The sequence below is a fragment of the Lissotriton vulgaris genome, chromosome 5 (assembly GCF_964263255.1).
Source record: "Lissotriton vulgaris chromosome 5, aLisVul1.2, whole genome shotgun sequence".
Classification (NCBI taxonomy): Eukaryota; Metazoa; Chordata; class Amphibia; order Caudata; family Salamandridae; genus Lissotriton; species Lissotriton vulgaris.
In genome coordinates, this window is record NC_141693.1 from 1,773,724,246 (window position 1) to 1,773,746,777 (window position 22,532).

A 22,532-nucleotide genomic window follows, 5' to 3' on the forward strand; every position below is an offset into this window, starting at 1 on the left:
TTGCCAATACCCAGCTGTCAGGTCAAACGTACTTAAGTAGTTGGCCGAAGCCAGCCTATCAATAAGCTCGTCTGCCCTTGGTATTGGGTGGGCGTCAGTCTTAGTGACTGCATTGAGACCCCTGTAGTCTACGCAGAACCTCATCTCTCTCTTACCACCCTGGGTGTGAGGTTTCGGCACTAGAACTACGGGACTAGCCCAAGGGCTATCCGAGGGTTCAATGACTCCCAGCTCCAACATTTTCTGCACTTCACTCTTGATGCAGTCTCTAACGTGATCAGGCTGCCTGTAGATTTTACTCTTGACGGGCAAGCTGTCACCAGTGTCAACCTCATGGGTGCACCAATCGGTCTGGCTGGGTGTTAGAGAAAACATATGTCGGAACGACTGAAGAACCTGTTTACAGTCGCTCTGCTGATGTTCGGAGAGGCTGCCACAAAAGACAACACCATCTACCGATCCATCGTCAGGATTCTGAGTGAGCAGGTCGGGGAGAGGGTCACTCTCCTCTTCCTGTTCCTCATCTAGGGCCATGAGCAGACTCATGTCCTTCCTGTCGACATATGCTTTTAGCCTGTTGACATGAAGCACCCTGTGGGGGCTCCGGGGAGTTCCCAGGTCGACCAGGTAGGTGACCTCTCCCTTTTTCTCCAGGATGGTGTAGGGCCCGGACCATTTGTCCTTGAGTGCTGCTGGGGCCACTGGCTCCAACACCCACACCTTCTGTCCGGGCTGGTAAACAGTCAAGACAGCCTTTTGGTCATGCCAAGCTTTTTGGAGTTCTTGGCTGGCCTTAAGGTTTTCAGATGCCTTTTCCATGTATTCAGCCATCCGCGAGCGGAGGCCAAGCACATAGTCCACTATGTTGGCTGCAGGCTTTTTGAGAGGTCTCTCCCATCCTTCCTTCACCAAACACAGGGGTCCTCTTACAGGATGCCCGTACAGAAGTTCAAAAGGGCTGTAGCCAACCCCCTTCTTTGGGACTTCTCTGTAGGCGAACAAGAGGCAGGGGATCAGGACGTCCCATCTACGCCGAAGCTTTTCCGGTAGTCCATGAATCATCCCTTTTAGGGTCCTGTTGAATCTCTCAACAAGCCCATTGCATTGTGGGTGATAGGGTGTGGTGAATTTGTAGTTGACACCACATTCCTTCCACATAGCAGTTAAGTAGCTCGACATAAAGTTTGCACCTCTGTCGGAGACGACCTCCTTAGGGAAGCCCACTCTGGAGAACACTCCAACTAGGGCTCTTGCCACAACAGGTGCTGTAGTGGTCCTAAGGGGAATAGCTTCAGGATACCTGGTGGCATGATCCACTACCACCAGTATAAACTTGTGCCCTGAGGCTGTCGGTGGTTCCATGGGACCGACGATGTCGATCCCCACCCGTTCAAAGGGCACCCCCACCACAGGCATTGGTATAAGGGGGGCCTTTGTCGTGCCACCTGACTTACCACTGGCTTGGCAGGTGACACAGGAGCGGCAAAACTCCTTGGTATCTTCATTCATGTGGGGCCAGTGAAAGTGTGAGACAAGCCTGTCCCACGTTTTCGTCTGGCCTAAGTGACCTGCTAAGGGAATCTCGTGGGCCAAGGTAAGTAGGAAACCACGCTGAGACAAGGGTACAACCAGCCTCCTGGTCATGCCAGGCTTGGGGTCTCTTGACTCAGTGTACAGGAGTCCATCTTCCCAGTATACCTTGTGGGTACCTGTGGCATTCCCAGCAGCCTCAGCAGCAGCCTGCTGTCTGAGGGGTTCAAGAGAAGGGCAGTCTAACTGGTCCTTCCCCAGGTCCTCCCTTGAGGGTCCCCCTGAACCCAAGAATTCAACTTGATCAAGTTCGAACTCCCTAGGCTCAGTTTCCCTCAATTCCTGTAGGTCAGCCTCCTCTGAGACTTGATCCACGACCTGGGGCAAGGGGGAAGGCGCAGCCTTAACCCTACCGCTCTTTTTCTTGGGAGGTGTCTGGTCCGTTGTTCCAGGATCCAGCACCTGTTCAGTGGGGCATTTCCTGACCTGTGACCTAGTCACAGCGAACACATGTGCTGGCAAACCAAACATTTCCATGTGAGTCCGGTGCTCCACTTCTGACCATTGTGATGACTCCAAATCATTGCCCAACAAACAATCCACTGGGAGGTCTGGACTAACTACAACCTTCTTTTGGCTAGTTACCCCTCCCCAGGAGAAAGCTACAATTGCCATACTGTGATTGGTAGTGACATTGCTTGCATTGGTCACCAGGAATTCTGTACCTGGCATGATCTGTCCAGGGTCCACAAAGTTAGGCGTCACCATGGTGACGCTGGCACAAGTGTCCCTATAGGCCTGAGCCATCTTTCCATTTATAAAAGGCGTCTGTCGGTATTTGCCCAGGGTATTGGGACTTACGTCAGGGGACACGTCCGCGTCCCCTGTACTGACAAGGACAGCCTGAGTGAGTGTGCCAACTAAGTTGTCACGCCCCTCAGAACCCAGGGTTAACCCTACTAAACCCTTGGGAGGCGCACTACCACTGCTGACTGTACTAGGGGGCACAGGTGCCTTAGGGGCTGCAGTGGCAGGAGTCTGCCCTCCTCCTTTCTTGGTGCCCTCACTAAACCAGTGAGTTTTACTTTTACAGTACTGGCACCATCTTTTGGATTGGCCTTCTTTCTTCTTTTGGGGAGCCTGACCCCCCCCCTCTTTGGGTTGTTGGGGACCTGTCGAAGACTTCTGGTCACTTTGTTCCCCCTTAGAATCTTTACCCTTCTGTTCTGCTTTCTTCTGACCACCTTGATTCTGGCCCTGGTTCTGTTTAACTCTCGTATGAACCCATCTGTCTGCCTTCTTTCCCAATTCTTGGGGAGAGGTCAGATCCGAGTCGACAAGATGCTGATGCAACAACTGGTTCTGACAATTTGTTCTCTCATCATCAAATTATACAATCCTTTGTAATCAGTAACCTTACTGCCCAGCAACCAGCCCTCAAAAGCCTTAGTGGCACAATCGACAAAGTCAGACCAATCTTGAGACTGCGTTTTCTGGGTATCCCTGAACAGCACCCTGTACTGCTCAGTGGTTAGGCCGAACCCTTCAACAAGTGTATTTTTCAAGACTTGGTAATCGTTCGCATCCTCCACCCTTGTGGTGAGGAGCTTGTCTCTTCCTTTACCTTCAAAGGAGAGCCACAAGATAGCTGCCCACTGACTCTGGGGAACACCTTGCACCGTGCAGGCCCTCTCCAAAGCAGTAATCCATTTGTGGATGTCGTCCCCTTGTTTAAAGGGGGGCACTATCTTACCAAGGTGTTTCGTATCGAAACTCTTTTCCCTATTGCTAGGTACATTGCTGCCACCAGTGGGGACTACCCCACTTAACTGTTGCTCTCTAGCAAAGGCAAGCCTTTCTTTGGCCAGGGCAAGTTCTTCCCTTTCGATCCTCAGATTAGCTGCCCTTTCCTTAGCTTCGTACACTCTCCTCTGAGGGGACGTCATCCCTCTCTGAGAAGAGTTGTGAGAGCCATTGGTTCGAAGGGATCCGCCAGAGTCTCTTGACAGAGATCGAGCTCGTCCATTCCCAATGTTAAGCGGACCTGACAGTAGCGCCGGGGGTCCCCCAGTACCACTATCATGTTTGCTTAAGTTGGACCTGCTTAGTCTAACGACTTCTACCTGTCCCTTATCTGCCTCATCCCCAGAGGGATCCTCATCCTCATCATCCTCCACATCTTCGTTCTCAGTTGCGAGGTGGATGAGGTCAGGATCGTCTCTGGTTCCCTCGAGGGGAGGCATGTCTCCTTCTGGATTAGAAGAGCTAAGAAGTTTCTCAGCCCTTCTGGCATCATAAGTCTCCAAGAGACCAATCAGAAAGGACGTTGTGGGGTTAGACCCCTGCTTGATCTTCCTGGAGTGACACAGCTGTCGTAACTCCTTGAAGTTCAGCACAGTATATCCTGAAGGGATGACCTGTGGAGGGTCAACTGACACAAGGGGAGACCCAGAGTCTCCTCCTTTGTCCGACATACTGCTTCTAGTGTGGTGTAAGTGATGCACCTACCTACACTACGTGTTTACCTACTGTTCCCTTGCTAAGAGTTGTAGCCAAGGTGTGCTAAGCCTTGAGGAGCTACAACAGCTGGTTCAGTAGAACTCAGAGTATTCTAAGCTTTAGTTATATGTACTAATAGTACTTGTGCGATCTTTCAACAAGATATTCTTAGGATACGTGTGGTAAAACAACAGCAAGCTCAAATCCCAACCGCTGCTCACCAATGTGAGAAGTTGGCCCGATATGCAACGTTCGCTATTCTAGCGACCGCTATGTATCGTTCCAACGACCCTTATGGTGTTTGGTTGTAAGTCAACCTATAGACCAGCTATCCTAGTAGCGTGGATACGAGCAGTCTAAGGCTAAAGACTCGAGAGGGCGTGTTAAGCCAGCTGTTTACCACACATGTACCCCTTGAACACCCAGTGAAAGGACACCACACAAGTGTTATGAAAATAAACAGTATATTTATTAAGAATCACAACAGCCCTGTACTCTTTATGAGGACAGGGTACTAAGCACAAACCAAATCTCTTAGGAAAATACTTCAAGTGCACAATTAAAACAAGTGTCCGAGGACACGGAAAGTTTAAGGTCTCGGGCGGACCCGATAAGGCAAGTCGGAAGCGAGAGACTCGGGACCCTAGAGTAAAGAGGCTATGCAGGCACCAAAATGCCGAGTTACCTAGCCACGAGGGCTGCGGCTGCACAAGTCTTACAGGCGTCGGGGTCTTCGCTGACGAGCCAGGAGCCGGAAGAAAAGGAGTTGCTGGCCGGCGACCAGTGATGAATAGTTCGTAGAGATCCAAGCCTGGATCAGAGATCGTTGACACCTGAAAGCAGAGGGGACCAAGTTCGTACTACTAGCCAGTAGTCAGAGGGTACCAGGGGGGCACCGGTTGGCCGTCACCTCGACTAGGTGAGTGGGCGACGCTAGGCTCTGCAGTCTCACGGACCAGGAGGCGTTGTCGGCGACCACGGTGGAGGTGCGAGCTGTCCCACGAAGGATGATGCTGTCGGCGTCGCTGGGCCCAGGATGGGGCAACAAGCCTTGGCAAATCTCAGGGCCACATGGTGGGCCTAAGATGGCGTCTTGAGTGGACCAGGAGGGTCCGGGGTGCTTCTCGCAAAGGTGGAAGCAAGGGCCAGTCTGGAGCAACCAGACCAGCAGAGTTGTTTGTCGGTCGTCGTCAAGGACGGGCACCAGCCAGCGGCTAGTGACCAGACAACGTGCTGAGCAGCGAGCAGAAGGGCCCCACGCAGATCGTGGAGATGCTGGGAGACTGCACTTCGGTGCTAGAGCGGCTCAGGGTCGGGGCTTCTCGGACCCCAGAGCACTCACCAGAGAGTTACCTCGATGGTCGTGCTGGTTTAAGAGCGTGCAGGTTCTGATGATGGCCGGTCCCTCGAGGTCTCGTCGCACCCACAGATCACAGCTGAGCTGATGACGTGGGTAGAGGTCAGAGGTGCCAGGGAAGCCGGTTCTCGTCGAGCTGGGCCGTCGGATCCTTGAGGAAGGACTTGCAGCAAACCGCAGAGTTCTTAGTTGGTGCCCGCTGATGCAGGGTGACTACTCCTTAGTCACAAGGGAGAAATCTTGAGAAGAGTCTTGAAGTCCTTTCGTAGAAAGTATTCTTGATTCAAAGATGATCTAATTTGGAAGGGTCCCCGCTCCGGCCTTTATCCTAAAGAAAGGGGTGGGTACATGACTAGGTCCTGCCCTAAGGGTGGGACCAGGAAGGGGGGTAGTTACACCCCTCTCCCCTGCCGGACTTTCCCCAGGCCAGGGCTGTCGCCCCTGGAACTGGTTCTAACCGGCAGATGCGTAGTGAGCACCGGGGTGCCACTCCGCAGTCACCTTCTCGCAAAAGCCCTACCTACCCAGAATACACAAACCCTGTCTGGGACGGTGCGAACACCGCCCTCGACAGGAAACCCTTTGTCCAAGCTCTCCTCGCTGGAAGGACTCCCAGCAGCAGGAGGTCAGACTCGTGTCTGTGGTGGCAGCACCCATTTTGTGGAGCTGAGGCTTTAGTTAACTTTAACCGGGGTTCACAGTTACGTACATGTCGTGTCCCTCTAGAAGGGTGGAATGCTAACCTCATCGCCAGTATTGGTGAGAGGGCAGCACCCCGATTCGTATGACACCTTACTCGACATGCCTTGATAACGCGACACCGAAGTTACCGATATGGTACGCGTTATCATGGAACAGCCATTGGGTCTTGATTCCGCAAGCTGCAACCGGGCTCGGCTCGGGCCTGAACCTAGCTCACACGAGCCCACGCACTCTGCCTTCAGGATTGTTAAGGCCTGCCATAGGAGTGACTGATAGGAACTCGGGTGTCCATTGTATGGTTAGATATAGAACTACTATACCTAAAGCGAAGGGTGCTTACACGACTTCGCCCCAGCTGTCGTGCAGCCAGTTGTGTCAAATTTAGGAGGCAAGCCAGGGGTGGCATAATACATGCTGCAGTCCCTGGCGGCCCTGGGTACACCTATGCCCTGTGTTACGGGGTCTGATAAGGTGGCCCAGTACCAGTTGGTAAATGCACCTAGGGTACATCTCGTAATTTAGAAAGAGAACAGCCAGGCTGTGGGTCTGATTAGCAGGCCCACAGCCAGAGAAAGTCGTAAACCAGTGAAACAAAAGCGAAAAATCTGGGTGATCATAGGATTGCAGACCCTACTCTCCTACACAAGGTGGGAATTGTGTGGTGCAATGTTGCATTCCTTGGTATTCGCTCAAAAACCTTTGGAGGCTCAGTTTGAAGTTGAGCCCTTCCACCATGGCAATTCTGAGGGCTTTGTTCAGGGTACGCATGAAGTGCTCGGTCTCTCCATTTGCTTGTGGCCACTGTGGTGTAACGCAGCGATGTCAGATCCCCAAGGTGTTCAAGGAAATCTCTAAATTCTGACCCTGGGAAGGGTGGTCCACTATCTGTTTTGATCTCCTCCGGCAGGCCAAATAGTGCGAACACCCTTTCTAGAGCAGCAGCTACATTGGCGAACACTGTAGAGTCCACCACATTGACGACTGGGTATTTTGAGTAGCTGTCCACCATTATCATTGTTACTCTCCTGTCAGTGTAACACCCAAAGTCCATACCCACTCTGGACCATGGGGTAGTGAATGGTTCTTCCGTGATGACAAGAGCTTGGGTTTCTTGGGAGCTGGTGAGTTGGCACGCAGGGCACCGTTGTGCCAAGTCTTCTTCAGTGGCTTTGAGGTTGGGAAACCAAACTTTCTCCCACATATGTGATTTCATCTTTGCAGTTCATTGGTGCCCACCATAAGCCAACATTGTCACTTGGGCAGACTTTCAGGGATCACCAGCCTGCAAACTTGCAGTATAAGGCTGTCATGAGTGGCACTGAGTTCATTGCGTACCCTCCACATTTGGGTGAGTCTATCCACGTCTGGGCCATTCGAGCTATAGGCGTCATGTAGGAAGTTCTGCCACGAGCCTTGTTGTAGAGCATCTTTCACCTTCATCAGCACTGCATCCTGCACTGTCTTCCTCAATTTCACACAGTGCAGTTAGGCAAGCTCCTCAGGACACCATGCTGATGTATTCTTCAGTCGTTCCAATGTTGTCATCACTTTCTTCAGTGACCTGGGGTGGATGGTGTGAGAGGTAATCTGTTGGGTTTTTGGATCCCTGTCAATAACCACTTCTAGGTGGTAGTGTAGTAGCTGAACGGCCCGCGTTCAATCCGAGACAGCGGATGAGGTGCTGTACCTCAAAAGTAATGGGACGAGTGGTTGGTGGTCTGTGGCCACTCTGAAGGGCTTCCCGCACAGGTATTTGAGGAAGTGTACACACACCCATTTAATGGCTAGGGCTTCCTTTCGATTTGGGTGTACAAAGCTTCAGTTGCCGTGAGTGCTTTGTGTGGCCAACGGTGCCCATCTCCCCGGTTTTACCTCTTGGGAGAGCATGGCTCCCAGCCCCACCAGGCTTTCATCAACAAGCAGCTCAGTACTCTTCTTCTGGTTGAGGTATGCCATCATTGTTTTGCTCAGGAGAGCTGCCTTTACCTTCTGGAATGCTTCCTCCATTTTCTGGCTTCACATCTCGCCAGGATCGACCTTGGTTAGGGCTAACCATGGGCGAATTTTGCGAATCTCGCATTCACGAATTTTGCGGATTTGCGAACTCGCAATCCGCAAAATTCGCAAGAATTCGCGGAATTTTTTTTTTTTGTGTTCGCAAGGATTTCTGCCAGTTCGCGAGGGTTTCGTACCAGTTCGCAATTGCGAACTTACATTTCGGCGCGCAACGGTCGCGATTATGTTGTTTCTACGTCTGGTTCATCATCACAGGTTCCCAGCACCCTCTGTTTCACCACTGCAACCCTCTGTTACATCAATGCCACCCTCTGGTTCATCATTACTGTAGATTATGGGGGGGAAAAGCAAGCACACCAGCCCTGCTTCAACTGAGATGAATTAATTTGGGGTTAGTTTATTAATGTGTCACTGTTTTAAAATTCCAGTCTGGCACCTGCTTCCTTATCTGTAATTTTGCTTTCTGTTGCAGTGCATTTTTTTTCCCCTGGACCTTTGTGGCCTACTTGTAGCTATTCTATGAGCCTGCTGTGAGAGTCAGAGCAGGGTCATACAATTGTTGCAACTAGCAACTGAATTCTGGAGGGGCCCCAGTCAGGAAGCACTACAGGGAATTGTTACTAATGATGAGTTTGAACTCTTGCCCCTGCCGAGTGCTTTCAGTTTTGAAAAACTCGTTTTTCTGCAATTTTGCGGGGTTCGCGGGGCGCAAACACGCGCAAGATCGGATTCGGAAGCCGCAAATTCGTGCGAACATGCAATTTGGTTTTTTTGCGGCGTGTTAGTTGGCAAGGTTTTGTGCGTTTTTGCGAGCCGCTCGTAGCGCAAGGCGCAAAGTTACCCTCGCGGTCGTTCAAGGGCGCAGCCATCTTGTTTGCCTGACGTATTTCCGTTTCCGGGCGCGAAGTGTAATCTCGCAAAGTCTGCGGCTTGCCAGTACAGTTTCGCGCGTGTTTGCAAGGAAAATCTCGCGCGAACTTACCCGCGCGGTCGTGAACGGGCGCGGCCATCTTGTTTCTCATTCATTGCTATGGTTCTGGGCATGGTCTTTGTATCCTCTGTCAATCTCTGCCATCCTTTGCTTGTTTGAAGTTTTTTTTTATCTATTTTACTTATTATCTATCCCTCTATTTTTCTAGCCCTATATTTTTGTGTTTACTGCTACTTTTGGTTAATTTTAAACTACTTTTGTAAACTCTTTTCTTTTCTTCTCTTCCCTATTCTATTTTCTTTATTCCTTTCCGCCCAGACCATGGTGAAGGGAGCCGGGAAGCATCCCGAGAAGGGGAAGGGTCCCGCACCCCGTGTCCGGCTCCCGTGCGGGCGTTTGAGGGGGGAGCTAGTGATGCCACGGGAGATCTTTACCCCGGAGGAGGTGGGCCAACTCGTTTTTTATGTTCAGCGTCGCCTCCCCAGGACCATCATGGGAGGCGGCAAGATCAGTGCCGGGTACGGGGCCCGGGAGCGCCGGAAGCGGTGGGAGAAGGTGTGCCAGGCCATTTACCACCACTCTCGGGTCTGGCGCACCTACAACCAGGCCACCCACTGCTTGACGGATGTCCTGACCCGTGAGCGAGATCTGCTCGACCTCCTTGGCCTTGAGATCCCCGGGCTTGGTGAGTAGTGGTAGCTATTTCTTTACTACTATGTTTTCTCCTGCTGTGTTATTATATTGCAAATTTTTGTTTTTTACCAAGAGCAATAATGCTGCTCATTACATTGTAGGTAAATTATATTTCAAAATCTTCTGTGCATTTCAGGTACACTGCTCTCCTTCTTCTCAGTAGTGTTGCTACTATGCTTATTTGTTTTAGATTTTGTGTTCATTTCATTGGCCTGTGAAATTATGTATGAGTGTAGTTTAAAGAACTGCGTAATGCTACACACTAAGGTTCAGATTTTTAATTACCGGCGCATCCCTGCAAATTAGCAGGGATGCGCCAGTAATTGTGCGTCACGCCACCATCACCCATGGTGCGCCGTATTTACAATGCGGCGCACCATGGGCCCAAAACGTCACCAAAGCGTTACGCATCTGTGCCGTAAAGGCGGCGCATTGCTGGAGTTGCGTCGCAACGATGGTGCAGCTCCATCAATGCTCTGGGGTGCCCTATCTCCCCAATGCTGCGTCAAGCCGTACGTGTGGTTCAAGCAGGCGCAGGGTTTGAGTCACGCATCATTTTCCTCAAAGTGACTGATTGAAATCTTGTAGATTTCCCTCAGCCACTTTTAGGATGCGTTCCTGCGCAGGAACGCCCTCCCTTGCGCCTGAACGCCCCCTATTGGCGCAGGGCTTTACAACGTGATGCATCTCCCATATGCGTCACGTTGTTAATATACGCCGCACCATTGCGCCTCTTTTGTGCTGTCGCTGCGTCACAAAAGTCACGCAACAATGGAGCAAAAGAGCCGCAAGGGGCTTCTAAATCAGCCCCTACAGACTCAAGTCCAGTCCTTCCTTTGTACACATGGCGATAAGAAGAAATAGTGGTGGTGGATTAATAGTTTGAGTATTTTAATGACTGGTTAATGTAGTAGGAAACTTTAGTGTTGTCGCTGATCTTCAATCACGATGGACTTTGGCTGTCACTTTGCGTGCTGCGGACTGCTGCCTGCCAATCCTAGGCAAACCTTTTTAGTACTTTGTTTAGTGAGTTACATAGGGTAGTTTCCAATTCGACGGTCCGCAAATCAAGCAATACTAAAGTAATGACGTAGTCGACCACATGAGATTGGTCAATAATATATCCCGTGGAGTCGTTCCCTATTTGCTATTTCGCAAAAATATTTTGTTAGTTCTTTTGAAATGTTTGATTTGGTTGAAAAATATCATCCATGTTTTCTGTTTTTCTTTCATGTTGTACATCAGCTTCCCCCAGGGGCAAGAGGAGGACACAGGAGGAGGAGGAGGAGGAGGAGGGTGCTGTTGACGATGCAGGCCAGGACCGGGCAGGCGAGGGCTCCTTTGCTGGCCCCAGTAAGTTTTAATTTTAATATAGAGTACTTATTTTTTCCTAGCGTTCCTCATTCGATTTTTTCTAAATCGTCTTTGATCTTCTTGTAGACCGGATCTAAATTCTTATCCTGCCTCGACTATGACTCCGTGTGGTATTACTAGATTATTCTTATTAGTCTGTCTGTGTAGCTAACTAAGATTGCACATTTGGCATTTCCATTGGACTCCCATTCTAGTCAGCAATAGCTCTATGCACTGAGTGCAGTCCTTTGGGATTGTCCATAATGTCTTTTCAAGTATTCTAAATGTTTATGCTTTGACCATTGCCAACAATAAAAAGGTGAATGACCACCAAGAAAGAATAAGATACTACTTTACTTTTGGTTTGGATAGGAGGACAATCCATTCTACTACTGTTGCAGGGACAAATCTGTACAAACAGAACTATGGACACTAAATAATGCATTGCTTAGCTTATCAATTATAATAGGTGCTGTTAGACTTTCCACATACCTCAGTGATAACAGACTTTGTAGTTGAACCCCCAATCTCCTTACTGACTAGATAGTGTGGCAGAGTCATTTAGCTCCCAAAGTCACCGATGGCAGAGGCACGGACTCATGCTTGCAAAAATTCCAAAACCTTTAGCTCATCCACTCTAGTCTGGAGGACCAAAAACCACAGAGTCTATTTCAGTTTAAAAGCTTTATTAAAAGTAAACACATTTATTAAAATCAAGTTTGTCATAAAAGTGAACGTGTAACTGAAAATGGAAAAGTGCTTAGTGCTGACGATTAATTGGACACATTTCTTGTGGTCGAGCCGAGCTCTCACCTGGTTTGAACTTGATCCTGCTCGTGTTCTTAGAAGTCAAGCTTCTGTCTGTTAGGAGAAAAAGTGGTGCGTGTTAAAAAGTAAAAAGCAAACATTCATCAGTTGTGCCAAAAAGTGCAGCAAGACAACAGCCTTCCCTGGAAAAAGGGACATTTTTACTCTAGAGTACACAGTCATAAATTATTAAATTGTATACTGTTTTTTTCACATTTCTTTCTTCCTCCTAGACCAAATATTATATAGTAGTGAGTGGTGTATTCTAACATTATTAAATGTACTTTGTAGGTGGAACATTTGGAGACGGGGCCAGCGCGGAGGTGGTGGTGGTGGCATTGGACGAGGAGGACAACTCTGGGGAGGAGGCGGTGCAAGTGCCGGACAAGGACATGCCTGTGAGGGTTCACACGGTGGTGGCGGGCAGAGGTAAGCTATACATTCCTTAGTCATTGAGATTGAAGACTGCAGAATGTGCTTTCTGCACGGGTGTATTATAAATAAACCAGGTAGTAGCCTCCTCTAAATGTACTTCGACTTAGCTGTGAAGTTTTTGGCGAGAAGAATCCCAATCAGATCTGAGGTGAACTTGATGGATGGGATGAACGAAAAGCGAAAGAAGGGTGTAAGTAAGAGTGGAAGCACGAGAAATGTAATGATGACTGGCAAAGAAGAATGATATGTGTTTGCTTGGTCCCCGAGGTGGCTGGGAAGGAAAGAAAATGGTATGGTGCATGGCTGGGTGAATGATGAAGCAAGGATGGGTGGAAGGAGAACAGCCTGGGTGGGTGAGACAGAAACTGTATGTGTGCATATACTTTGAATGGATGGATGCCTGGATATTTCATGGTACTATCTGACTCTTAGATAGCATATGTGTATCTAGAGAGAGTAGACGGTCACTGGATGAACTAAGTGTTACTTTGAAGAGCATGTAACACCGCACCCGCACGTCCGTTCCAGTGTAGAAAAGGCAAGGAAAAGAAGTTGTAACGTTGTCCAAATACTACCATGAATAGTAGCAGTAGCTTGTATTGCAACTGCAAGCACAGCATATATCCGGTTATTACGGTGGACACTCCCTACCGCTCTTAATAACTTTAGTTTAGTAGTAGTACGTCATTAATGTGTGGGGGTATCACTGTTCACTCAATAATAAGCAAAGCACCTAAAGTCATCCCATATGTCATCAAATACATCCCATGTGAAGTGATAGATAATCAGATAATTTAGCTTCTTCATTTTCCTTTTCTAATACTCATTTGCACTGCAGGGTGAAAGCTAAATTAATTAAGCAGTAGCCCTTTTAACAGAGTATTCTCAGTGCCACCCGTAATAGAAAAGTAAGAGCTTCACCACCTGCATGTACTGGACCGGTACAGTAACGCAAGTCTGTCTCACTCACCATGGTGTGCGTCTGTTTTTCTCGGGTGCAAGTTCACTGCGCTGGCATTATGCCGGCTTGCATAAGATAACGTACCAATTTTCCTAAACAAGAGAGAAGAAGAAGAATAAGAGTGGTGTACTGTCATAGTCGACTGTAATGGAAGTCCATAGTGCTCGTAGAATTTGTTCCTGAAACTCCCACTAATGTTAGAGCAAGGATGAAGAAGTCGGAGGTTACATAGATACTGTCCTCAATAGTTATGTACTGTGCTTTCAATTTGCTACTTGTACTGTGACAACTTTCTGCTCAATCATTTTGTGTTAATCTTAAGGAGCATTGGTTACAGACTATGTCTTTCTTTTTTCATGTAGTTGCTCCTTCCAAATCCAAGACACCATCAAGGAGGAAGGAGCTGGCTCGAATGACCCGGCAACGGAGGCTGGATGCCACTGTCGCTGAATATCGGCGGCTGGTGGCCCTGGAGGAGGAGGAGACGCAGTCTGGTACAACAACAACGTCCACTGGGACAGCTGCATCCTCCTCCGTGCGGGCTGCCAGCCAGCGCAGTGCTCCAGCGGTACGGAGCCGGGCTACCAAAGCCAAACGCCACCGCCGAGCAGCAAAGAAAGCAGCTGCCCCTCACAGGATTTGCAAGGCACACCGGCGCCGCTTATCCCTCAGACTGTCCTACCTGGAGCAGGAGGTCCATAACTATAAGAACGTGGTGGAGGGCCTCCGCTTCGAACTTGCCACCCTCCGCAAGGAGCATGATGCCCTGGCTGCTAATTCCAACAGCACCCTGCCATAGTGTCCCTTGCCCCTTTTTTAGGGGGGTGGGAATTGGGAGTTGGGATTTTTGGGGACTTTTGAAGGACAATCGTTGGGGTTAGGGAGGGTCTTGTGGGAGATTCTTTTGTTAGGGCTATAAAAATATACTTTTTGAAACTTTATCTGACCATACCTGTTTTTTACTGCTTTTGAGTCTGGTGGGTGGGGGTTTAACAGTAAGTTTGTTTTCCTGAATAGTCCTAGGACTTTAGTAGTACTACCGTCAATCCAATCTCTCGTCTCTCCTAATACTCCATTATACTACCTCCAACCAAACGCCTATCTTACCTGTAATTTCTGTTTGCAAGTAGGGCTAGGCCCAGGGCTGGCTCCACGGGAAACAGCGAATAAGGTTGGCAATCCTGGGCGGATAAAATTTCCTCATAGCGGTGGTACTAGTGGTGTGACACAGTGGCAGTTGCATGCCTATGAAAAAAAAGAAAATGAAATCTGGTTTGTCCTCCTGAGCAATACAACAGTACAATAGAGAATATAGCAGGTGACAGAAGTACACTAGAACAGTGCCACATTGTAGCCTAACAAATGTTAAAGTATAACTAATTCGGTTGAAGTTCTTTGACATTAGCCATGGGTCTTTGTCAAGCAGAGTAAGAATATATCCTCGGATTTCTTCACCATCCTGTTGCTATCACCTTATCCTCCCCAGCAAGTGTGTGGATTTATTGCTGTAATTTAGTCACACATCAATGAAAACCACACAGCCCGGGGGAAGAGGGTTAGGGTTTGAAAAATGGATGGGTACGGGGGTTTTTGGGAAAGGTTTTGGGAGACAAGAAAAAATAGCACAGCATGGACAAACAATTGTGAATATAAACAAATCTTTGGGTACAAACCTATCCATCAATCTTTGAAAGTGCATGCACTACTGCATGCATGTCAGTGAAAAGTAAGTAGTACTTTTGACAACTGTGGAAGAAAGAATGCGACAGTACAGGGCGTGTGTGGAATTATTGATAACTATATTCAATTTAAGGTCTCTGTTGCCAGATACCTGAGAGCCTTGCTGGTCACTATAAATCCATTCACAACACTCAATGGGGTTGGTCTGGAAGGTATAGTAGATAGAAAAGGAGAAATTGCTCTTTTTCTAGGTGTCCCCTCACTCACCAGGGTTGCCCCTTGGTGACATGCTTCATCATTGGGGCCATCCCAGTGCTCTACGGGCTGGAGCGTGCTGCGACTTGCGAATTACGTAGGAGCACTTACAAATGACTATGTGTGGTGCAGATGTGATAGTGGAGTGGACTAAGTGATGTGTTAAGGGATCAATTTAGAAGCAGAGAGAGATCCAAGAAATGCAGTCACAGTCAGAGAAAAAGACAAAGGATACTGTATCTGTATGTTGTTGTAGTTGTCCTGTTGAATTTGGTAAGTAAGTTGCCTGCAGAAAAAAAATCCTCTTATTAGCGGCACTCCTCCATTGCAGCCGACGCTTCGTCCATCGATGTTGGTCACCAGAAGACACCCTGTAAAAAAAGCACAGCATGGACAAACAATTGAACATAAACAAATCTTTGGGTACAAACCTATCCATCAATCTTTGAAAGTGCATGCACTACTGCATGCATGTCAGTGAAAAGTAAGTAGTACTTTCGACAACTGTGGAAGAAAGAATGCGACAGTACAGGGCGTGTGTGGAATTATTGAGAACTATATTCAACATAAGGTCTCTGTTGCCAGATACCTGAGAGCCTTGCTGGTCACTATAAATCCATTCACAACACTCAATGGGGTTGGTCTGGAAGGTATAGTAGATAGAAAAGGAGAAATTGCTCTTTTTCTAGGTGTCCCCTCACTCACCAGGGTTGCCCCTTGGTGACATGCTTCATCATTGGGGCCATGCCAGTCCTCTACGGGCTGGGGCGTGCTGCGACTTGCGAATTACGTAGGAGCACTTACAAATGACTATGTGTGGTGCAGATGTGATAGTGGAGTGGACTAAGTGATGTGTTAAGGGATCAATTTAGAAGCAGAGAGAGATCCAAGAAATGCAGTCACAGTCAGAGAAAAAGACAAAGGATACTGTATCTGTATGCTGTTGTAGTTGTCCTGTTGAATTTGGTAAGTAAGTTGCCTGCAGAAAAAAAATCCTCTTATTAGCGGCACTCCTCCATTGCAGCCGACGCTTCGTCCATCGATGTTGGTGACCAGAAGACACCCTGTCCACTGCCTGCCTGATGCTGAATTGTGGCTCGCTAATGTGAAGCCTGATCCATCCTTTTTTCCCCATTGCACAGACTGAAACCCGGCCTGTAATTATTCAACGAAAAACAGGAAGTGATATAATATTACAACACCACTGATAAATAAATATAAGGTATGTAGGCTGTGGAGTGCAAAAAGTCACACTTTGATTTTCCTAGTAGACAGTACAATATTTTTGAAAGTGCGTACTCTGTCAGAGTCACCTTTTGAAGGATAAATAAGTATGGGCAAATTAATGTAGCGGATCTTTCCCCTCAAGCTAGGTGTCCTGTAAACTGTGTTTTAGAACAAAATTAGATCTTCCCAGCAGTGCTCCCACCCAGACCCTTACTAAAGCCAGTCGCAAAAATGTAGAAGACCCCCAATCAAATCTCAAAAAACTAGGCCTAGCAGAAAACTGGTGACAAAACGTACTTTGAAAGTAAAAGAAGGCCCAAGTACCCCCTTACCCACCGTGGATTGCATTCAAACCACTTGCAAGCAACCAAGCAAAAGTATCCATAGCCAGCATCGCTCCAAGACTCGAAAACCCCCCCACCCAAACACATGCAATAGAAATACTGATAACCCTAACGAACCCTAAGTTAAGAATAGTGGCAAAGGCTTTCTTTAACTATGCCAAATCCCCCCTTTCCCACCATGGATTTTCTTCAAATGACTTGCAACCAAAATTACACATTCTCACGAGTGCTCTAAGACCGCAGAACTCAGTTGCAAAAATCTAGAACACCCCAAAACACATGCAATCCTGCTGCTAGGGCTAACCCTAACGAACCCTAAGTTACAAAAAGTGCCAAAAGGCTTTTCCGCGAGGATTTTGTCCCAACCACTTCTACCCGGTATTAGACCTTCCCAGGAATGCCCCAAGACCCGCCAACCCACCCGCCAAGAAGCGACGTGGATTTTGTCCCAACCACTTTTATCCGGTATTAGAGCTTCCCAGCAATGGCCCCAGAGCCATCAACCCAGGAGAAAACGAGTAGAAGACCCCCAAACAGCAAAAGAGCAAAAGTACAAAAATGGGGACTTTGTCATTTTTTTCCAAATTTCCCAAATCACTCCGCGCGCGCTCTGCAGCTAGGCCCTAACTCCCCTCTGCCACCATGGATTTGCTTCAAACCTCTTGCAAAGTAAAGTATATATAGCCAGCAGTGCGCCCAGACCCCGAAACCCACCCACAAACCCCAGGAAGCCCCCCAAACAGGCCCCCGAAAACGCTACATTGAGCAAAATGTCAGAAATAGCAAAAAAAAAATCGGCCTGGATTTTGTCCCAACCTCTTCTACCCGGTATTAGACCTTCCCAGGAATGCCCAAGACCCGCCAACCCACCCGCCAAGAAGCATAACACCCCCAAACAGGCCAAAAGCAAAATCTCATACTTGCAATATTTCTCGGCCTTCGGTCCAAACGCGCTGCGTAGCTAGGCCATAAGTCGGGGTTGCCACCACGGATTTCCTGAAAAGCAAATGCAATCAAGATTAGAGTGTCCCAGCAGTGCTCCCAGACCCCGGAACTCACCCACAAACACCAGGAAGCCCCCCAAACAGGCCCCCGAAAATGCTACATTGAGCAAAATGTCAGAAATAGCAAAAAAAAAATCGGCCTGGATTTTGTCCCAACCACTTCTACCCGGTATTAGACCTTCCCAGGAATGCCCCAAGACCCGCCAACCCACCCGCCAAGAAGCATAACACCCCCAAACAGGCCAAAAGCAAAATCTCATACTTGCAATATTTTTCTCGGCCTTCGGTCCAAACGCGCTGCGTAGCTAGGCCATAAGTCGGGGTTGCCACCACGGATTTCCTGAAAAGCAAATGCAATCAAGATTAGAGTGTCCCAGCAGTGCTCCCAGACCCCGAAACTCACCCACAAACACCAGGAAGCCCCCCAAACAGGCCCCCGAAAACGCTACATTGAGCAAAATGTCAGAAATAGCACAAAAAAAATCAGCCTGGATTTTGTCCCAACCTCTTCTACCCGGTATTAGACCTTCCCAGGAATGCCCCAAGACCCACCAACCCACCCGCCAAGAAGCATAACACCCCCAAACAGGCCAAAAGCAAAATATCATACTTGCAATATTTCTCGGCCTTCGGTCCAAACGCGCTGCGTAGCTAGGCCATAAGTCGGGGTTGCCACCACGGATTTCCTGAAAAGCAAATGCAATCAAGATTAGAGTGTCCCAGCAGTGCTCCCAGACCCCGAAACTCACCCACAAACAGATGGAACCCCCCCTAAGAGCACCTCAAAGGCAAGCAAGTCAGCAAAAACACTAAAAAATTTGCGCCTCGGATTTGGTCCAAACCACTTTTATCCGGTATTAGAGCTTCCCAACAATGGTCCCAGAGCCGTCAACTCACCTGCAAAGAGGTAGAACAACACCCCCACAAGTGCTGAGTCTTTCTTCATTGGGCGTAAACCAGCCCTCTGGTTTGATGGAAATAGGAGTCTGGAGGTGGAGGATAGAGGAGCATGTTCTTCTGAACTTGTGAACCTGAGGAATGCAGACTGCGGCAACTTCAAATCAATTAGCAAACCAGTGAAGACAGTTCTGCTGATGGGCTTGTTTTTGTGATTATCTGATTAAAGTTTGAAATATATTAACTGTGCACAACAAAGAAAGACAGACACACAGGAATAAAAGTGAATAAGGACGAAAAAGAAAGTTATTGATTCGTTGTCTCATTTTCAGGGCTCGGTATCACGGTACAGGAATGAGAATAAGGCTTCGTCATCATACTCTGCGAATTCAGGCAGGGTGAGCTCAGTGTCACCTGACAGAGTAGAAATTCCCTCATCTATGTTGCTGGCCACCTCGTCTTCATCCGGCGCGCTTTCTCGTACTCTGAAATCTGGTGGTATGAGGTGCTAATTCATCTTGATCATTGTTAACCTCTCCACATTTTTGGGCGATAGGCGGCTCCGTTTGGGAGTTACAATGCCACCAGCAGCACTGAAAACACGTTCAGAAGACACGCTTGTGAGTGGGCAAGACAAGTAGTTTAAAGCCAGGTTGGTGAGCTGTGGCCACAATTCTTTTTTCCCATGCCAATATGCCAATGGGTCAGAATTAACATAGACCTCTGTTGAGTCATTCAGATAGTCCTTCACCATCGACTCAAGGTCCTCATCCAAGGTTCCTCCACTTTGCTTAGCTGTTGCTGTGCCTCTGACCTTTTGAGAACCAAACCCACGCAGAGCTAGCCAATCCTCTTCAGCCTCCAATGTTTCTGTTGTGTGTGGTGCAGATGATCCGGTTGCTGGTGTCTTTAACGGCTGAGAGGTCCCTTGTGCCACAGCCACAGGTGCAGAAATGGATTGTTTTGACTGGGGATGGCCTGCTGATGTACTGCCATTTCCTTCAATTTTCAGCCGTTCTCATTCAAACCTCTTGGCTGACAAGGCTAGCCAACGTTTGTACTTTGGAACATGTTCATCATCAAAAGGAAAGAATGCTTGGCATGCCAGCGCCTTTTTGTAGCGTGGATCCAGAATAGTAGCACAAATGTAATGCTCTTCTGAGTGGATCATTTTAAGAAGTTCATCACCTTGTAGGAGCTCTAATAATTTCTCAGCCAGAACAAAAGAGTCTTGGTTTTTTACATCTTTTTCAAACACAGAACACACCTCCTTCAGTTGGTGCTCCAGCATGTACAACAATGGGATAGCTTTTCCCAAATTACAGTCCTCCTTGCTGACTGCACGCGTGAAGAACTCAAAAGGACGAAGCATGCGTGTCAGGCTTTGAACTATGTTCCATTGCGCCGCACCCATCCTCAGGTCATCCTGAGCTGTACCCTCTGTTAAGAAATATTGATCGAGTACCGTATACTGCTCATACAGACGCTCAAGCATGTAGAAGGTTGAGTTCCAACGTGTTACCACCTCCTGGATGAGTGCTTTCACTGGCATTTGACGTTGATATAGCAGACTCCTCAGCTGCTTCCGGGCCTTAAAAGAATGGCTGAAATGGTTGCACATTTTTCGGCAGGTGTCCAATACTCTGTACGCTGCACTGCCTTTATTACCCAAGAATTTTTGGACAACCAGGTTTATACAGTGCGCCAAACACGGCACTCTGAAATAGTTACCCAGCCTCATGGCCTTAACTATATTGGCGCCATTGTCCGTGGAAACATAACCAACCTGGCGTTTTTTTGGGGACAGCCAGTTAAGGACCTTTGTGTTAAAGACATCCAAAATGTTTTCTGCTGTGTGACGTTTCTCCAAACCAAACATGGCTAGTGTTGCATGTTTCCGAGCAGCTTTAAAAACAATGTCCGGGTCAACACCTGTGTTTAGCTTTGCTTTAGCCCCTGAAAAAGAGACCCAGTGTGCAGTGATGCACATGTAATCAGCGCCTGCGCCACTGGTCCACATGTCTGTTGTCAGATGTATAGTGTGAACAGCACTCTTCTGCAAAGCTGCCCCAATCACCTCCAGAACATCTTCATGTAGTGCTGGAACCGCAACTCGGGCAAAATAGAACTGGCTAGGAACCTTCCATTTAGGGCAGAGCGCTGCCACTAATTCTAGAAAACCAACCCCTTCTACAAAAGAAAAAGGGAGAAGGTCCAGAGCTAGCATTTTAGCCATCTTAGTGTTATACAGACACGTCAGTGGGTGGTTGCGTTCATATTGCGCTTCTGTAAACAACATCTTTTTAATGTTGCCCTGGACCAAGGATTTACGGGATGATGATGATATCTTCGACCCAGTTACGCTCGCTGATGAACTTTTCCGCATTGATGTCTCACTCTCTCCCACACTCTTAGTGTGCCTCACATGGGGTGTGCTGCTGACAGGGGTACTGGGTGTAAGTGAAGTGTTTGAATCGTCTTCTTCCTCCTCGTCATCATCAGATGAAAAATCAACGTTTTCATTACGTGCAATTCGGGCTTCCTTGACCGCCTCTAGGTGCGCAAACCATTGGACAGGGTGCGCTCTCTTAAGATGACCTCTCTGGCCTCCGGTACCATAGTTGGTACCAAACTTACCACGACTAACTCGAAACTTACACATGCTACAAATGGCTACGTTTTCCATTCTTGGGCAAACACTAAAGAAGTCCCAAACTGGAGACTTGAAATGTCTTTGGGGGCCGGAGGAGGCGGCGATACTGGTGGTGGTGGTCCTGCTGCTAATGCCAGATGAAGTGGAGGATGTGGATTGCCGAACTTCAGTACGTTTTGCACTTTCACCACCATGAATTGAGGTCGAGGTGGATGGAGGTCCCTTCTTGCGAGGAAGAAATATGGAAGCGGTAGGTGTTGGTGTACTAGTTAACTCCAAATCTAATGATTGTTGTGTTTCCATTTCCATTGCCTCCTTGTCGACATCATCATCACGCTCAGCAGCTTCTCGGGATAGGGTCAAAATGTCTCTTTGCTGCATGCCCGCTGGGGCTGCAGTGACCTTTATGATGACTGGCTCGTCGTCATCGTGAGAGGCTTCACCAGCAGCAGTATGCGTCACTTCTTGCTGTGCCTCATCACACTCCATAGCTATGAGTTTTTCGACGACCTTCCTTTTACGCTTAGGTATCTTTGTCAGATCATGGTGTGCCTCACTCTCAGGCTGCCGTGGTGGTACCCATTCGTCATCCAGATCATCAGAAGGCGGTGGGCTTGAAGAAGATGTAGACACCAACCTTGATCTTTTCCTTGCTAGGGATGTGGAAGACAATGAATAATCATCAGGAGGAGTGGCTTCCAATGATACCTCGGCTTGATTGTCGATTTCCTGATGTGCCCCTACTTCGGGAGGGACAACTATTGTGGGAACTTGTTGTGACCCTCCATGCACCTCTGCTTGCGCATCTCCTTGCGCTGCCTCTCCTTCCACATGTACTTGGGCTTGTACTACTTGCACATGTTGTTGTTGCGGCTGTGGTTGTTCAACACTTGTCAGATGAGTTACAACAACCTGTGTTGATTCAGGGACATTGCTGCTACTTTCTTGCGATGAGCCAACATCACTGGTCGATGGTGATTGGAGAAGTACACTGACTGCCTCTGAAGCACTCAAGGGCTTTGACTTAAGTTGGCGTGGTGGCGGAGGCACTGAACCCAATGGAGCGGGGGTGCTGCTCCCAGCTTGGTCCCCAGCAGATCCTGCTGCTGCAGGCGTACTTTTTTTTTTGCTCCCAAAAAACGTGGCGGTTGGCACACCAGCCTCCTTGGTAACTTGCTTCTTCTGCTC